Below are 18,609 nucleotides of genomic sequence, written 5' to 3' on the forward strand. Positions count from 1 at the left end.
GCTGGTGATGCTTGCTCTTCAGAACCCCCAGCAAGGGCTGCAGTGTTTCCTGTGGTGAGCAGACCCACTCCGCTCTACGGAGGCTAGGACAGAGGGGCCCTCAGCCCCTACCATGTCATACATCAGAATGACCAGAGGTCTGCTTTGGACAGGAATGGGGTCCTCCCAGCTTTCTGGGCCCTGAAGGCCAGGAAGGGGAGGGAGTCCTGCTTGCCCTGGGCAGTTGTTCCGTCTGGTGGCTGGTGCTTTTGAAAGGCCCTCTCTGTCAGCCACAGTTGCTTCATCTAAAAACCAAATTTTCATCTGTGTTGCTGAGACTCAACATCTGCAGGTTGGGTCAAAGTATGTCAAGAAAGACCAAGCTGTGAGCTTAGGGAAAAAAATGGCTTGTCCGTGTACACAGATATACCACACTTTAGTATGATTTCACTAAATCTCAGCTTTAAGTTCTTCGAAGACACAGGAAAGGAACTGAACTGAAGATCCTTGGCCTCCTCCTACTTTAAATTTAAATTACCATGAAATTAATTTATTTTTACTATTACACTTTTACTGAGTCCTGAGCCAAGGACATTCTTATATAAAGGTTTTTTTGTAGATGCCACATTTTGTATGCCTGAATAATACTGATATTTGGGGAAACCTATTAATATTTTATAAAATGACGTGTCCGGTATCGATAGCATTTGACTTTTTCTAGGGGGAAAGAACATAATTCTACAAAGTATTAGAAATTCTACTTGGTGGACTGCAAAGGCATAACAGACACACTAATCCCAATTGGTTGAGTTCTTAAGGAATGGCAAACTATTGTTTGAAAAGATAATTTCTGATATAATTGAAAATTAAGGGACAGGGTCCAAAGAGAGAGAGAAAGAAAGAAAGAAAGAAAGAAAGAAAGAAAGAAAGAAAGAAAGAAAGAAAGAAAGAAAGAAAGAAAGAAAGAAAGAAAGAAAGAAAGAAAGGAGGAAAGAAGGAAAGAAAGGAAGGAAGGAAGGAAGGAAGGAAGGAAGGAAGGAAGGAAGGAAGGAAGGAAGGAAGGAAGGAAGGAAAGAAGGAAGGAAAGAAGGAAGGAAGGGGAGGGGAGAAGAGAGATGAGAGAAGAGGAGAGAAGAGGGGAGAAAAGAGAGAGGAGGGAAGGAGAGAGGGGCACTTAACTTGAGAACTACCTTTTACTCAGAGAAAGTTAACTCTAAAGGCACTCCAGTTAACACAAAGACTGTAAGGCAGGGTTTTTCACTGGGATTTTGTGACAATCAAGTTCAGTACATTCCAGAATGATTGCTTGGTTCAGATATTTGCCAACTTTATAAGGCTTGCAAAAGTGAGGAGAAACTGTGCTTTGCCTGACCTCATTTAAGAATGGGAACACACATTCTTTTAGTTTGAAACCCTGAGTATTCACGCTTTAATCTTTCAAACTCCCACCTTCCCAGGGCACCTCAGCTTTCATCAGTGCTTTTCTCATAGTCATGCCTCTTATAGTTTTATAATTTTTAAAAAAGGTAATATTAGAAGAGTTTAAGGCATTGGTGTCCGTTTTCTATTAAAATGTCAAAACTCCTGATTCTGTGCTATAGTCTCCACCATGCCCACAGTTTCAATTTTAAACCCATTTTCCCCTTTCAGATGACAGAACTTCACCCATGGCACTATTACCTTATAACTTTCATTTTTAATTAAAGAAGTTAAATTGGCAACAGAAAACACTTTGCTTTCACATTAGTTTTGTTAATAAAAGGTGAAAGTTAAAAGCAGTATACCTATGGATAAAATCTATTTCCAAGCTCCAGTTTCTCCTTTATTTCATGAAGGCATTAAGTTAAAAGTCTATGTTTATGACAATCTTAAAAGAAACAAGGAGAGTTGAAAATGTTTAAAACCAACTATTTTGACTGATTACTAGTCTAGAAACTAGAATAGATGTTTCTATTTAGCAACGGTTTCACAATTCTGAAGATACTTTGAAAAAAAAATCTAGATGATTAGTAAAGTTAAGCAGCAAAATCCAAAGAAAATGAAATAAATATAATTTGAAGGAACAAACAGAAAACAAAGTGATAGACCTATAAAAATATATCAATAATTATATAAAATATAAACAGTCTAAATATACCACTTAAAAAATAGATATTGTGCCCTGGTTGGTGACCCAGTTGTTCGGAGCGTGGTCCCATACACCAAAAAGGTTGCAGGTTCAATTCCCAGTCAGGGCACATACCTAGGTTGTGGGTTTGATCCCCAGTGGGGGCATGTACCGGAAACAACCAATCGCTCTCCCTCTCTCTCTTCCCCCCTTTCTCTCTCTTCCCCCCTTTCTCTCTCTAAAATTAATAAACATATCCTCAGGTGAGAATTAAAAATATAAAAAGTAGGTATTGTAGAGTAAGTAAAAATGATCAATATGCTATTCATAAGAAACTCACTTCAAATATAAAATATTGGTAAGTTAGAGGTAGAAAAAGATATAGTATGATAACTCCAATCAAAAGAAGGCTGGAATGGCTATATTAGAATTAGACAAAGTAGCTTTTAGACCAAAAATTACCTTAGGTAAAAAGAGACATTGCGTAATAATTAAGGGGTCAACTTACCAAGAAAATGTAACAATCCCAAATGTGTATGCCCCTAACAACAGAGCTTCACAATAAATGAATCAAAAACTGAAAGAAAAAATAGACAAATCTACAATTATAATTGGAGGCTGCAACACTTCCCTCTCAGTAATTGACAGAATTTGTAAACAGAAAGTCAGCAATAACATAGGAGAGCTCATCCATACCATCAACTGATTGAATCTAAATCTACATTTACAGGGTGCTTCACCTAATAACAGCAGAATACACATTCTTTTCAAATGTGCAGGGAACATTCGACAAGTTGCTCCATGTCCTGGGCCATAAAATACATCTTAAATGTGAATTAAAATTATAGAGACTATAGCTTCTGACCATAACTGAATTAAACTAGAAAGCAATACAGGCATACCTCAGAGATATTATGGGTATGATCCCAGAACACCACAACAAAGTGAGTATCACAATAAAGCAAATCACATGAATTTTTTGGTTTCCCAGTGCATATAAAAGTTATATTTACACTGTACTGTAGTATATTAAGTGTGTAATAGCATTATGTCTAAAAAGACAATTATTGCTAAAAAGAAATGCTAACCATCACTTGCACTGTTACAATAGTTAACACCAAAGATCACTGATCACAGATTACCATAACAAATAAAACAGTAATAAAAGAGTTTGAAATATTGTGAGAATTACCAACATGTGACAGAGAAACACAGATGAACAGATGCTCTTGAAAAAAGAGCACTGATAGTTTTGCTCAATGCAGGGTTGACACAACCTTCAATTTGTAAAAAAAAAAAAAAATCTGTGAAGCACAATAAAGCAAAGCACAATAAAACAAGATATGCCTGCGAGGAAAAAATAACAGGAAAATTCCCTTTCTCAACTCTTAAAATTAAACAATAAGCTTCCAAATGGCCCATGGGTCAAAGAGAAAATCACAAAAGAAAATACAAAGTATTTTTAACTGGAAGAAAATGAAAAATTTTTTTCAAAATTTATGGGGTACAGAAAGCTGCACTTAGAGGAAAAATTCTAGCATTAAGTGTTTATACTAAATATGAAATTCTAACACCAATAATCTAATCTTATTTTTAAGAAATTAGAAAAAAAGCAAAATAAATGCAAGTTAAAACAGCAGGAAGAAAACAATAAAATTAGAAGAGAAATTAATGCAATTGAAAAGAAAACAGTAGCTCTAGCTGGTGCGGCTCAGTGGATTGAGTGCCAGCCTGAGAACCAAAGGGTGACGGATTCAATTCCCAGTCAGGGCACGTGCCTGGGTGTGGGCCAGGCCCTCAGTAGGGGACACGCAGGAGGCAACCACACATTGATGTTTCCCTCTCTTTCTCCCTCTCTTCCCATCTTTCTAAAAATAAATAAATAAAATATTTTTAAAAAAAGAAAACAATAGAGAAAATCAATAAAATCAAAGGTGGTTCCTTGAAACAATAACACTGATAGACCTCTAGTAAGACATCCTAAGAAATAAGAGAAAAGATACAAAATATTAATATCAGAAATGAAACAGGAGATACCACTACAGACTCTGCAGACATTAAAATAATAATTTAGAAATATTATGTACAACTCTACCTGCAGAAATTCAACAATATTGATAAAACAGGCCAATTTTTGAAAACCACAAATTATCAAAATTCACTCAAGATGAAATAAATATTCTGAATAGAAATCTTCACAGAAAAGAAATATGTAGGCTCAGATGGTTTCACTGGTGAATTCTTCCAAACATTCAAAAATGAAATGATATCCATTCTCCATAATTTCTTCCAGAGTATAGAAGAAGGAGGGGGAGGAGAAGAAATATTTTTCTATTCATTATATGAGATCAGCATTACCTTAACTCCAAAATCTGACAAAGACAATATAAAAAAAAGAAAGCTACAAACCAATATCCCTCATGGACACAGAAACAAAAATCATTAATAAAAAATAAGCAAATGAAATACAGTATATAAATATATCAAATACATTAAAAGAATAGTAACACCACAATAAAGTAGGTTTATCCTAGGAATGTAAGGTTGGTTTCAGTACTTGCAAATCAATTAAATCCACCATTTTAACCACCTAGAAAAGAAAAATGCATTTGTTTTATTTCAAGTAATAGTGGTTCATGCACCTTATTTGTTGAATAAGCCTTATTTTCCACATTGATTTGAAATATCAATTTAAACATATATTACATTGTTAAACAGATATATGTTTGTTTCTAGAATGCTCATTTTATTTCATTGATCAACTTGATTATTTCTGTGCTGGTATCATGTTGTTTTAATTGCTGAGATTTTATAATGGATTTAAATTTTTTAATATTTTATAATGGATCTTGACATTAAAAAAATAAATAAATAAAATCTGCATCAAAAGAAAGAAACAAAGAAAGATAGTAACTCCTACCTTTTGCGACAACATGGATGGAACTGGAGGATATTATGCTAAGGGAAATAAGCCAGTCGGTGAAAGACAAATACCATATGATCTCACCTATAAGTGGAATCTATTCAACAAAATAAACTAACAAACCAAATAAACCACAGGCATGGAAACATAGAGCAAACTGAAAGTGACCAGAGGGGATGGGGAAGGAGGACAATGGTGGAAAGAAAGGGAAGGGACTAGACAAAGAACATGTAAGAATGACCCAAGGACATGGACCACAGAGTGGGAATTGACTGTGGGAGAGAGGAGTGGGGGATGGGGTGGGATGGATGGAAGAGGTCAAAGGGGAAAAATTGAGACAACTGTAACAGAATAAACATGACTTAAAATAAAAATTAAAAAAAGAAAACTGTAGTACATTTACATATAGAATACTATGCAGCTGGAAAAGAGAAGGAACTCTCACACTTTGTGGCAGCATGGATGGACTGAGACACAATTATGCTAAGCAAAATAAGCCAGTCAGAGAAAGACAAGTACCACATGATCTCACTTATATGTGGAATCAAATGAACAAAATATACTGACGAACAAAATAGAAGCAGAGTCATGGACACATGGAACAGACTGGCAACTGTCAGAGGGGAGAAGCATGGGGGACTGAATGAAAGAAGGTGAAGAGATTAGCCAAAGAACACATATGCACAATCCATGGACACAGACAATAAGGCGGTGGAGGCACAGGCAATGGGGGGCTGGGTGAAAGTGGGCAAAGGGAGGAAAATGGAGAACATCTGTAATAGTGTTAACAATAAAAAAAAACATAAATTCTTATCTACAATCCTTATTTTTGTACAAGAAAACAGAAGGAACTTGGCAAACTGCTAACAGTTATTAATCCAGGAAGGTTGGCATATGGGTATCATTTAATGTGTGTGCGTGTGTGTGTGTGTGTGTGTGTGTGTTGGAGGCATCTTTTAAATCTATCATACAGTATCCAATGCACAGTGCAGCCCAGGTGCATTAGGGCATTCCCAGGATCAGTTCTCTGCTCTTAGCCCAGTGGAATGTTCACAAGTTGAGAACAGGTGCCTGTGGAGTTGTTGTGCAGGTGGCAGAGACAGCTGATGTGAGCAGTCACCCATGCAGGTCCTGAACGCTGTAGGCAAATGACAACCCATAGTATTTATGTAACAAAAAGTTCATGCACTATCTTTGTGGCTAAGCAAGAGCATTCATTTGTCCACCAAAACTTTGCTGCTTGCAATCTGCGACCCCAGCTTGAAACTATGTGTCAGTCCCTTTGCCATTTTCCTACCATAGGACAATACTGTCTTGATGTGGATGCAATCAGTGTTTAGGTGGAGTCTCTCAAAACAATTGATTGCCTACCTAAAATGAGCTCCTTGAAAAAAAAAGAAAATATACATCTACTTTTACTCTGAAAATCTTACTAAAATTTCAGTGAAGTTATTTTCTTTAAAAAAGAGATACATAAACCCACAAAAAGAGGAATAACAACAGACTAGACATTAACAACCTTTTGGGAGGTAGAAAGCAGGTGAGAGAATCGAGTTAGATGCAAGAAACCCAAATCCTAAACTGAGAACTGACCTAATCGACATTACTCTGCTTTCAAACTCCTGTCTGTGCAAATCCCATCCATTCTCCAAGAGCCTCCTCCTTTTGGACATTATCAATATTCCAGCCCACCTTGCATTCATTCTAAAATCCTACCTCTGTGATGATGATAATAATAATAATACCATCACCACCTATGCAGCACTTACGAAGTACCCCAGTATAATTCTCAGTCTTTATGAAATGAACCGACTTTGGCCCAGGCCGGGGTGGCTCAGCTGATTGGGGCATTGTCCCCTAACCAAAAGACTGTGGGTTTGATTCCCCATCAGGGCACATACCCAGGTTGCAGATTCAGTCCAGTATGTACGGTCTGGTGCATAAAATCTCCAATCTGGGTGCGTACATGAGGCAACCAATCCATGATTCTCTCTTGCATTGATGTTTCTCTCTCTCCCTTCCTCTCTCTCTAAAAAGCAATGACAAAATGTCCTTGGATGAGGATTTAAAAAATGAATAGACTTTGGCATTTCATGGTTCTCAAATTGTTTTATTACTCACTATTATGTCCCCAATTACCAAGAGTAGAATTTCTGTTTTATCCAGCTCTAAAATTTTTCACAGCACCAGGCTCCAAATAGATGCCTAAATTGACTCAGTTCAGAGATTACACACCTACTGATCTTCAATAGTGCAAGTTGGCCAATGTCCAATTGGCAATCAAAAAAAGGGAGCATACCTCTATTGTGATTTTAGGTCTTGCCTCCAAAAAATTTGCCAGTTGTCCTGAAGGACAGCAGGTGGCATCTCAGAGACCCATCAATCCATCTACTACTGCAGGGTGACCTGCCTAGTTTAGCATTTAGCAACCAGACTTCTAAAGAGCAATAAACCCCATGCTGAGTAGGCAACAGATGAAAAAAAAAAAGGGATGGCTTTTATGGCACTTCATGATAATGGCTTTATTGCCAAAAGCCATATTAGCAGAAGATGGAAGATTCAATTTATAGAATCTCCTGAATGTCTGTCTGTTCAACAACAGTCTGTTCATGCCCAAGAAGAGATTGGTGCCTGTGGAAAACCTATTTGAAGGACAACCCACAATGCTACTTGCTTTGCCAAATGAAAGAATTCACACTCTTTTATTTTTCAAGCCAAAAGGGGGCAAAACTAACCAAATGAATTAGTGCATCCTGTTCTAAACTTCAGAATCAAATTGGAACACTGAGGATCAGAAGCGCCCCACTCACTGTGAGGATCTAAAAGTCACTTAAGACAATTCAGAAAAACGCCAGAAAAACTTCCTTCTTTTTGAGACAACAAAAGCAGATGGAAAACTGCTAAAATGGCTCAAGTATGTGGCACTTTTATAACATTTATGTGGCTCTTGAAAAAAATCAGCTTTAATTGACTTTTTGCTTCCCATGTCCTAGTTCTGTCAAAACTTCTGTTTTTTTAGGGATTTAAATCAGAGAACCATTCTGAATATATTCTACCTTTAATGACTATGATCCAGAAAGATGTACTTCTTCCTAGTCCTTACCAAAAAGACAAAGGAGAAAGGCAACGAAAGGAAAAATTATAAATAAAACCTATTTCTAAGATGGAATCGAAACCAAAACAAAGAGAGGACTTAACACTGGCAATAAATTTTTTCAGGTGGCCTAGCTGAGCCTCCAGCTCCCTGTGTGACCTGGAAATTTTCGTTAACCCCCCTCCCTTTCTTATTATTTCCATATGAAGAATAAGGAAGTTAATACACTGCTACATCAAACTCAAAATCAGAGTTAAAGGAGGCCTTGATACTTGCCTTATTTACCTGCCTTATTTATACATGAGATACCTTCACAGGCATCAATGTAATAATGAAAATAAATGCAACAATGACAGTGCTCTAATTCTTAGAACGTGCACATAATTGGTTTAAAAAACAAGCAAAAAATCTTTCACCTTCATTATGCACACATTTGACCTTGGGTTAACCTTCTAGTTCTGTCCTCTCCACCCCACTCCCCAAACTTGATCAAGGTGGAATGTCAGTTTGTTCCTTGGGTGGGGGAAGAGAGGCAAAGAGATTTGCTCCCTGCAATGAGAAATAGTGTTGAGTGTGCTTGGTTTGGGTCTTACGGGTGGGTCTGAACATCTGGCTAGAACTTTGAAAATCCCCCAAGAAGGGGCCTAATAGAACAAAATCACGACGTAAGTTTTTTAAGGTATGGATATATTTTAGTAACTTTATCACCACTTTTTCCTCTCATTTTTAACCTTTCAGTTATAAAATAAACATTATTATTTAAGAAAAGCAAACCTTATAACCACCAACAAGGTCAAGAAATATGAAAGTACCAGTGACCCCAGAAATGCCTGTCCCAGTGTCAACTGCCTCTGACTTTCCAAAGCAGCCAATATTCTGGCTTTTTATAGCAATTGCTTCTTTGCTTTTCATGTGTGATTTTATCACCAGCTGTGTGTCCCTAGTATGTACCTTGTTTTGCCCTTTTAAAAAATTTAGTATGTCTTTTAGGTCTTTCCTAATTTTACAGGGTGTGAGGTCAGTGGACATGGCCCTTCCCCCCCCATGACTGAGGGCTGATCAGGGGGCTCCTGACCAGAAGGAATGTATGTTGTTTTGGAAATGGCTTGAACTCCCTCCTTATCGCCTTTTGGAAGCAGATTCCTGTGCTATGACTGCTTCTTGACCTTTTCTTTACACAGAGGTAATGTAGTTTAGAGCCACACGTAGGACACATGCCTCCTTTATCTGGGACCCTTTAAAACAAGTCTCACACACAGGGATGTGTGTCCCTGCTTTGCCAACCTGCTGCTGTCAGAAGCTCCCTGTGACAAGAATAATAAAGACAATGTCTATTCCACCCAGTCTTCCTTGTGGATCTTTTCGGCTTATCTGAATCAACAGTCAAGATCCCCAAGCTTGACCTCCTGCATTACACAGGTTCCTCTCCATCCCTTTCTTTCCATTACAATTTATCTGTCGAAAACCTGAGGCATTTGGCCTGTAGAGTTCTCACAGCCCAGTGCGTACATAATTCTACACGCTGCTCTCTCTGTATTTCTTGCAAATTGGCAGCTGACTCGAGAGGCTGGATGAGACTCAGGTGCAATCCCTTTGGTAATACCATAGCTGGTACTGAGGTATTTCATTAAGGAACACATAAAGTCTGACAACCTCCCTTTTTGTAATGTGAGCAGCTGTCAAAGCACAATGCCTAAATCCATTAAAATGCTGATATTATAATTCTGCGATTTCTTTTTTATTTATTAGTTGGAACAGTTTTATAAAGAGATGTATTCCCTCTCTTATAGTTTGGTTGCCATTGGTCCAGATGATCTAGAAAAAGCAGGATAAATGCTTGAATCAGTCCCTTTATTACCCATTTCAAGATAATAAATTGGATCCTTATCATTCTCTGAAGATGACCAATCGTGTTTGTATTCATACACTCATGGATTTAAACATATTTTGATGTTTTTGACCCATTGCAAATAATTTTTTTATTATAGTTCAAATGGTGCCAAATTTACCCAATAGAAGTCTTTAAATTAGTTCCTGAATAGATACAGAGAACATACTGATGGTTGCCAGAGGTGAAGGGGAATGGGGGGCTAGATGAAAAAGATGAAGGGATTAAGAAGTACAAATTGGTAGTTACAATATAGTCACAGGGGTGTAAAATACAGCACAGGGAATACAGTCAATAATAGTGTAATAACTATGTATTGTGCCAGATGGGTACTGGAAATACTGGGATAGGGGGAACTTTGGAAATTACATGATTATCTAACCATTATGCTGTACACCTGAAACTCATACAAAATAATACTAAATGTAAACTATAATTAAAAAAGAATTTTTAAAAAGAAAATTAGCTTAGTCCTTTTGTCATGAATTTATATTCCCTAGTAGCTTCCTCATTATTTGTTATGACAAGGCATTTCCATTCATCAGTACATTTCCTGCCCCAGACCTGAAATCACCCATTTCTCCAAGAGCCCTGGTTTCCTTTGGTGGGAAATTATATTGCAAGGTTACAGTCTGGGCACTGGGGATAATTGTTGCTAGCTAACTAGAAATATACCTCTATATTCACATGTATAACATTTTTTAAAAATAAAAATAGCTCATGAGTTCATACTGGTAACTCCTCAATTAAACTCAAGACTAATATTTTTTAACACAATTTTTTCTGTATTACATCTATGTCTGGGCACCCTGGTTCTCTAAAACATGAGATAATTAGAATATCTCATAATCATTCATGTACTTTATCCCACATTATACACACAATAGTCTCATATTAACAATACTAATACTACCACCAACAAACTAATTACTGAGAACCAATCAAAAATGCCTGTACATGTTCTCTCCTTCCCCCCATTTTTTTATAGGTGTATGATATTGACAGTGTCAGAGCATATAGTCATTACATGCCATACACTCTTCTTTTTACCCTGTAATGTTCTATAAATAATCACATCTTTAAGTGTTCTCCAGCAATCCTTATATTGGTGTCTTTCTAGTCATTTGGATTATGCATAGCGCTTTCTCTAGTAGATCCTCAAAAAGCACTCATGGAAACATTTTCCGAGTTCTTGTAAATTGATAACAGTAATCGTTACACTTGAGGCTCAGTTTCCCTGGATATAAAATCTTTGGCTCATATTTTCTTCCCTTGAGTATCTCAAACATAATAATCCATCTATCTGCTTTCCTTTTATAATTCACTTCTTCTTTCTTAGGTAGCCAAAAGGAATTTTCTTTCAAGTTCAGTTATTTTACCAGAATATGTCTTTTTGTTGGTCATTCTGGAGTAATATTCATTATAGATCAACATTCTCAGTGACCTCTTTCAATATGCCTTTTCAAATACCTTTTAATTTCAGGAAACTTTATTAAAATGTTTGTTCTCTTCCCTTGCATTAGTCCCCCCATTAAGGTACTCTGATTACTTATACGTTAGACCACCTTTGTCTGTGTTCAATATTTGTCAGTTCCTCTAGAATATTTGTCTCTTACTTTTCATTTTTAACATTTTCCTCCTTTTAACTATTTCAAGACATTATCTATCATTTTATTTGTGCTTGTATTCCTTCTAGTTTAGTCTTCATTTCTAACATGATTCTTTTACTTTTATTTTTAAGTATATTTTACTGATTATGCTATTATAGTTGTCTCATTTTTTTCTTCCCTTTATCCCCCTCCATCCTGCACCCCCACCCTCCAGCATTTCCCCCCTTAGTTCATGTCCATGGGTCGTACATGTAAGTTCTTTGGCTTCTCTATTTCCTATACTATACTTAACCTCCCCCTGCCTATTTTGTACCTACCAATTATGCTTTTTATTCCATGTACCTTTTCCCCCATTCTCCTCCCTCCCACTCTCTGCTAATACCCCTCCATGTGATCTCCATTTCTGTGATTCTGTTCCTGTTCTAATTGTTTGCTTTGTTTGTTTTGTTTTTTTAGGTTCAGTTGTGATAGTTGTGAGTTTGTTGTCATTCTACTGTTCATAGTTTTGATCTTCTTCTTTTTCTTAGGTAAGGCCCTTTAACATTTCATATAATAAGGACTTAGTGATGATGAACTCCTTTAACTTGACATCATCTGGGAAGCACTTTATCTGCCCTTCCATTCTAAATGATAGCTTTGCTGGGTAATCTCAGATGTAGGTTCTTACTTTTCATGACCTGAATACTTCTAGCCCCTTCTTACCTGTATAAGGTGTCTTTTGAGAAATCAGCTGATAGTCTTATGGGAACTCCTTTGTAGATTACTGTCTCCTTTTCTCTTGCTGCTTTTAAGATTTTCTCCTTATCTTTAATCTTAATTAATTTAATTATGATGTTTCTTGGTGTGTTCCTCTTTGGGTCCAACTTCTTTGGTACTCTCTGAGCATTCTGGACCTGCATGTTTATTCCCTTTGCCAGATTGGGGAAGTTTTCCTTCATTATAAGAAAATAATAAGTTTTTTCAAATAAGTTTTCAATTTCTTGCTCTTCCTCTTTTCCTTCTGGCACCCATACAATTCAGATATTGGAAACTTTAAATGGTCCCAGACATTCCTAAGCCTCTCCTCATTTTTTTTGAATTCTTGTTTCTTCATTCTGTTCCAGTTGAATGTTTACTTCTTCCTTCTGTTCCAAAACATTGATTTGAGTCCCATTTTCCTTCCCTTCACTGTTGGTTCCTTATATATTTTGCTTTATTTCACTTTGTATAGACTCACTTCTTCCTCTATTTTGCAGTTGTACTCAATCATTTCTGTGAACATCCTGACTACTAGTATTTTGAACTCTGCGTCTGATAGGTTGACTATCTCCTATTCTCTTAGTTTTTTCCTGGAGTTTTGATCTCTTCTTTCATTTGGGCCATATTTATTTGCCTTGGCACACCTATTATGTTGGAAGGGGTGGAACCTTAGGTATTCACCAGGACAGGGCAACCCATTTCATTGCATTGTGGCACTGTATGTGGGGGAAGGGTCAGAGAGAAAACAAATGCCACTTGTTTGGCTCTCCTCCTGCTTTCAGTCATTTCCCCTGCTTCCCACAAGTGCATTGTGCCCTTTCAGGTGCTGATTCCTGGGTGGGTGGGCTTGTGTACCTTCCAAGATCCTGTGGGCCCCTCCAACAGACTCTCCTGTGAGACTGGCAGTTTCTCCTGCCACTGTAACCCCTACATGTTTTTTAAAGCCAGAGGTTTTGAGGCTATATTTCCCCACACTGGAGCCCTGGGTTGTATGGTCTGTCTCACTCCCCAGTTGTTCCTCCCTGTTTATCTGCACCCAAATGTGGGACCGTCCTGTCCACCAGCCACCACCTTGCCTTGCATCCTCTCTGCCCTGGCTGCCTGTCTCCATCCCTCCTACCAGTCTGGATGAATGTTTCTTCTTTAACTCTTTGGTTGTCAGACTTCCATACAGTTCAATTTTCTGACAGTTCTGGTTGTTTTTTGTTTTTAAGTTGGTTGTTGTCCTTCTTTTGGTTTTGCAAGGAAGCAAAGCATATCTACCTACACATCCATCTTGGCCAGAAGCCTCTTTTCTTTGATTTTTTAAGAGAGTTCTGTTACCTTTTATGTTTTTCTAATTGTGGTTTAAGTTTTTCTTTCATGTCTTGTATAATTTTCTTAGTGTGCTTTATCTTATTTTGAAATAGAAGGTTACAGTTTGGATTTATTTTGTGATGTCTATGTGTGTTTTTATTGTCTTAAGGTATGTTATTCAGCTATTTGATCTCCCTCTAAAAATAATAACTTAGTATGAAATTTGACCTGAATTGCTTGTCTTTTTTATGTGAAATTAATTTTCCTGAAATTTTTGAAGGGGTGGTGGCTTAGGGTAGCTTTCCTCTATTTGTTGGCAGCAAAATATCACCAGCTATTAACCAGCAAAATTAGACCAGACCTTAGTTCAGCCAACCTAAGTACTTGAGTTTGGCTACAGAAGAATTCAGAACCAAGACTTAAATACAAGCAAAAGTTTATTTAGAAAGTTATAGAGGTAAAAGTGAGCCAGCTAAGCTCTGTGGGCTCAGGGAACAAGTTACAGTGACAAAAGAAGGGCCCTTGAAGCTTAGGAGAAAAAAAAAAGCAAAGCACACTTGAAAAGAGTGAGAGTCATGCTGCATTCCTCATCTTGAGGGTTTTTAAGGTGAGGATTTTAAGGGAGGCCTGGGGGAGGATCTCAGTAGAATATTCATCAGCCTTCCAGTGTGCTTTCAGGGTTGTGGTCTCCACTGATTGGTCAGAGACAAGGCAAACAGCCATTAGTCATTGAAGCTGGTCCTGATGCCAGTTGTGGTATCATCCAACCTGGCCTTACTACTTTTCTGGCCTGGAGCTGAAACACAACTGAGGCCTAGATGTTATCTCTACTATGACCAAAATCTGTCTCTGTGGTCAACAGCCAAGGCTCTGCTTCCAAGATCATTTGATGCAGGTCCCAACCTCATCATCCTGAGGGCTTAATGCTTAAGGGACTGGTCATGCAAGGGCTTGTGTGGAAGTCATTTGAGTCTATTCTTTGGCTGCTTTGTTGCTCCTCTAAGGGGGTCTACGGCATGACCAGTGACATGCCAGGGGAGGAAAGGTTAGGGGAGGATCTGAGCTGCAGGACCAGCCACATGCTAGGAGAAGGAAGGTCTCCCTGGGGGTGATGTCCTTGTTTTGCCCACTGCTCAGCACAGCAGGCCTTTCCACCCTGGTGACCTTTTGCATCGGGCCTGCCATCTATGTTCTGCTCATGCCTGACTAACTGCCTACTACATATTGTTTTTGGTTTTGCCATTTAGTACTTTATTTTTATGTGTAAATCTAAAAAGTAAATCCCTTATTATTATTTTTAATTTAATATGGTCATTCAAACAGCTCATAGGAACACCAGATACCAGAATGGGTCTACCTCATGTACCTATGGTATCAATAATACACCCCCAAGTATTATTATGCTGGGTACCTAAAAGTTGTCCTGCCTTGTCAAAAGCGCAATGTGTGTTTTATGACGCACATTTGCTTCAGTACCTCTGTAGAAGGCTCACATTTATTTTTCATTAACGCCTTAATTCCTTTGCCTGAATATAAAAGGTAATTTTTTTTTTTAATTTTAAGGAGATATAATTTATATTCCCTTGTGGTCATGTGCCACCAATTGAGCAAAGCCAAGATTCGATTTACCGGGAAAGGAATCGGCAGAGCTGAAAACAGATGAGTCCCTATTCAACATTCCATCTCAAAAGCGGCTTCGCTTCACGGAGGCTGCAGTAAGACTAACACCCTGAAGGCTGAGTTTTCTTGAAAAGGAAAGGGCCCTCGCATCTCCAACTTCAAAGTTCCTCTGTAAATATCCATATTCCAAGCTGGCAAAACCACTTCCTGAGGCAGAGAAGACGCCAACTGTGATGCAGGGAAACCCCCCTGGAGAAGGTGTGGCCCTGTGGTGAAGACGTCAGAGAGACGCATCTTGACCCAGGTTACTGGGAGATCGCGCCGGCCACCTGAAGAAGCAGGGCCTGCGGCGAGGTTCGCAAGCGGGAGATAAGCGGAGCGCAGGCAGGAGGAGTGAACCTGGGGCGATGCGGCCTTGGGCTGGCTACCACCCAAAACACGGCCGACCAGATTCCGGGCGCGCCACCTCTGAGCTTGATAAAACTTGTGTTCCGCAGGGCAGAAAGGAGGGCGTTTCACACTTCGGCCCCCACCCCCATGAGTTAAGGGTTTCCCTGGGGATGTTATCTCCTTAGACTTCAAGTTGCTCGCGTGCTAAGCCGGCAACCACCTGCATCCCGCGCTCCTGCCGCAGGGCAGGAATCCAGGGCGGCAGGGCAGTGCTGACAGGTTTCACCTGTGCAAACCTGGCGGCTGCTGCGGTGTCTGAAACAGGCCAATGCACCAGCAGTGTCCAACACCGGACCCAAGGAAGTGCTCGCCACCGTGAAAGAAAAAAAAGATTTTTTAAAAGATTTTATTTATTTATTTTTGTACAGAGAGGGGAAGAGAACAAGAAACAGAGGGACAGAAACCCTTGGGAGAGAAACATCGATCAGCTGCCTCCCACACACCCTCAACCAAGACCTGGCCCTGCAACCCAGGCATGTGCCCTGACCAGAAATGAAACCGACGACCTTCCAGTTTGCAGGCCGGCCGCTCAAGCCGGTGAGCCACAACAGCCAGGGCTGAAGGTAAAAATTTAATGAGATGTTCTACCTTTTATTCCTAGGTGATTAATGGCTTTCAATAAGAAAAAGTGTCTACAGAGTCAGTGACATCAGATTTTATTCATTTCCCATGCAATAAAGGACATGTAAACTTGTTATGTGGATGTCAAAGAATACTTTATTAGTCACCTTTACAGAGAGCAAATCTGCCGCGGCTCTGATGGGAGATTTCCCTTCTCCCAGATCATAGATGATCTGCACATTTTTGCCAGTTTCTGCTACCTTCAGAGCACTTGGGCAGCTCTGCTGCAGATGACCCAGACCAGGTTCAGCTGCTTCCTGACCTTGCCAAGCAAAGAGCAATTCTTCCTGTTAGATAGTGTAAACCTCACAGACTAGGGAGACCCAGGAGCAGCTGCCAAGTTCCCCACATAGTATTTTGCCAGCAGACTGTCCTTGTTTGACATGCAGCCAGCCTCGCCCAAAACAGCATCAGAAACCACTTTTTTCAGTGTCCTTGAATCAACAATGTCCTAACTGAATCTCTGTAGCTTCATGTAAGTTTTTAATATTCTTTCACTCTTTAATATCTGCTTCAACCTGGGAAATGTCCTCACGATACTGTTTTCCTGTCTTGCCCCTTATCGAATATAATGAAGGTGTGCATCTCTCTGACTCTAAGTCATTCAGGTTAGCCACCGTGCTTTAGTTGTCTCTGCACTGCCGTGACATAGCACATAGAATCGCTAAATAAATTTTAGTTAAATGGAAATGTGGTTAAGTTTCATCTTTCTAGTTTTACAAATATCTGAAGTGCTCTTCTCTTTTGGTAACTGCATCTTTAAGGCATTAATTTTACCCCAGAAAAAAAGGCTCCCTTTTACAGTCTGGCGAACTCAGCTTGCTTCATCATCACACTAAGTCATCACTGGGTTTGGGGTCAGGCAGGCTTGTGCCAGGTTCTGTGTACCAAATGGCGAGAGCCAACATCTACTGGGTGCTAGACACCACGCTGTGTCCTTTACATGTTTGAACTCCCTTCATGCCCCTAGTAACTCTATAAGGTGGGGACTGTATCTCCCTCGTACAGGTGAGGAAACTGAGCAAGTTCAACAACTTACTCAAGGTCCCACAACTAAAAAGTATTATATCCAGATAAAAATTTTATCTCCAGCATGTGAAGCACTTTTTTGGCCATTTCTGCTCTGAGGGCTGAGTAATGTATCTGCCAATGCACTCTGTGTTTCTCTTTGATGTTGTCTTGGCTCCCTGCTAAACTTTCTATGGTTTCTAACACTCCCACTTCCACAACATACCCTGTGTCCTTTCTGAGAAAGTACAGCCACAGAATAATAATGATGATCTTGCTAACTTAATTATGTGTCTGTCCTACTGCGCCCTCACAGGATGGTTCCTTCCAGGTGGATGGACATGCCAAGCTTTTCCTGGCTGCTAACAGCTGCTTCTACCACCCACCATATGCAGAGCATGGTGGAACACACTCCATGCTCTGGAAGCTTGGAAAGAAGCCCAAAACCCATGAATGCAGATACCACAAGACCTGCAGATGAGACATGCCAGCATGTCAGCAGGGTTCAGAGAAGGGACAGCCCACTATGAGTTGAGTGAGAAGGCTTTCTAGATCACAGTTAGTCAGATGGAACAGTCAGGAGACAGCATCCCAGGCTGGTAGATCATCTTTGGAAAATATGCAGAAGTGGGAACCCAATTACTGTTGTCATTCTGATTCTGGGCTTCCTAGACTCCTTCTGAGTGGAAAATGTTGCTGGCAGAGGCTGGCACTAGTGCTTGCAAAAATACTCAACAGTAGTTTAGATCAGGGCTTGACAACTCTAGCTTTTTTTGAGAATGTAGTTTTCTTAAACAGCCAATCAGGCATCGTGGCTGCTCTCCCACTAAAACAACAAAGCTCAGTGGTATGAGAGACAAGACAGCCCACAAGACCTAAAATATTGTCTCTCTGGCCCTTTAAAAAAATTTTTTTACCAATCAGTCTAAAAAATCAACTCTCAGAGGGAATCAAGATGGCAGAGTAGTGGAAGTCACAATGACCTCCTCCCAGGACCAACCTGGAATTACACTAAATTGTGGAGAAATCACCTGGAACAAACAAGTGAACAACAGTGAGGGAGGAGCCTTATAACCTGGGACAGACAGAGAATCAGCTTTAACACAATCTAACTGGTAAGGAGTATGGTAGAGACTTGAGAAGGTGGGTGGGGAACCCACGGGTAGCAGCACCAGAAGGATATTGAAACAGCCAGTTGGATCCCCCTGAAAAGAGCAGGATCTAAACTGTAAGCAGGGATCCGCAGCCTACAGAACCAGAGCCCAAAAAGTACAC

This window comes from Pteronotus mesoamericanus, unplaced genomic scaffold, assembly GCF_021234165.1.
Source record: "Pteronotus mesoamericanus isolate MK-2021 breed Mesoamerican mustached bat unplaced genomic scaffold, CSHL_Meso_final scaffold_165, whole genome shotgun sequence".
Lineage (NCBI taxonomy): Eukaryota > Metazoa > Chordata > Mammalia > Chiroptera > Mormoopidae > Pteronotus > Pteronotus mesoamericanus.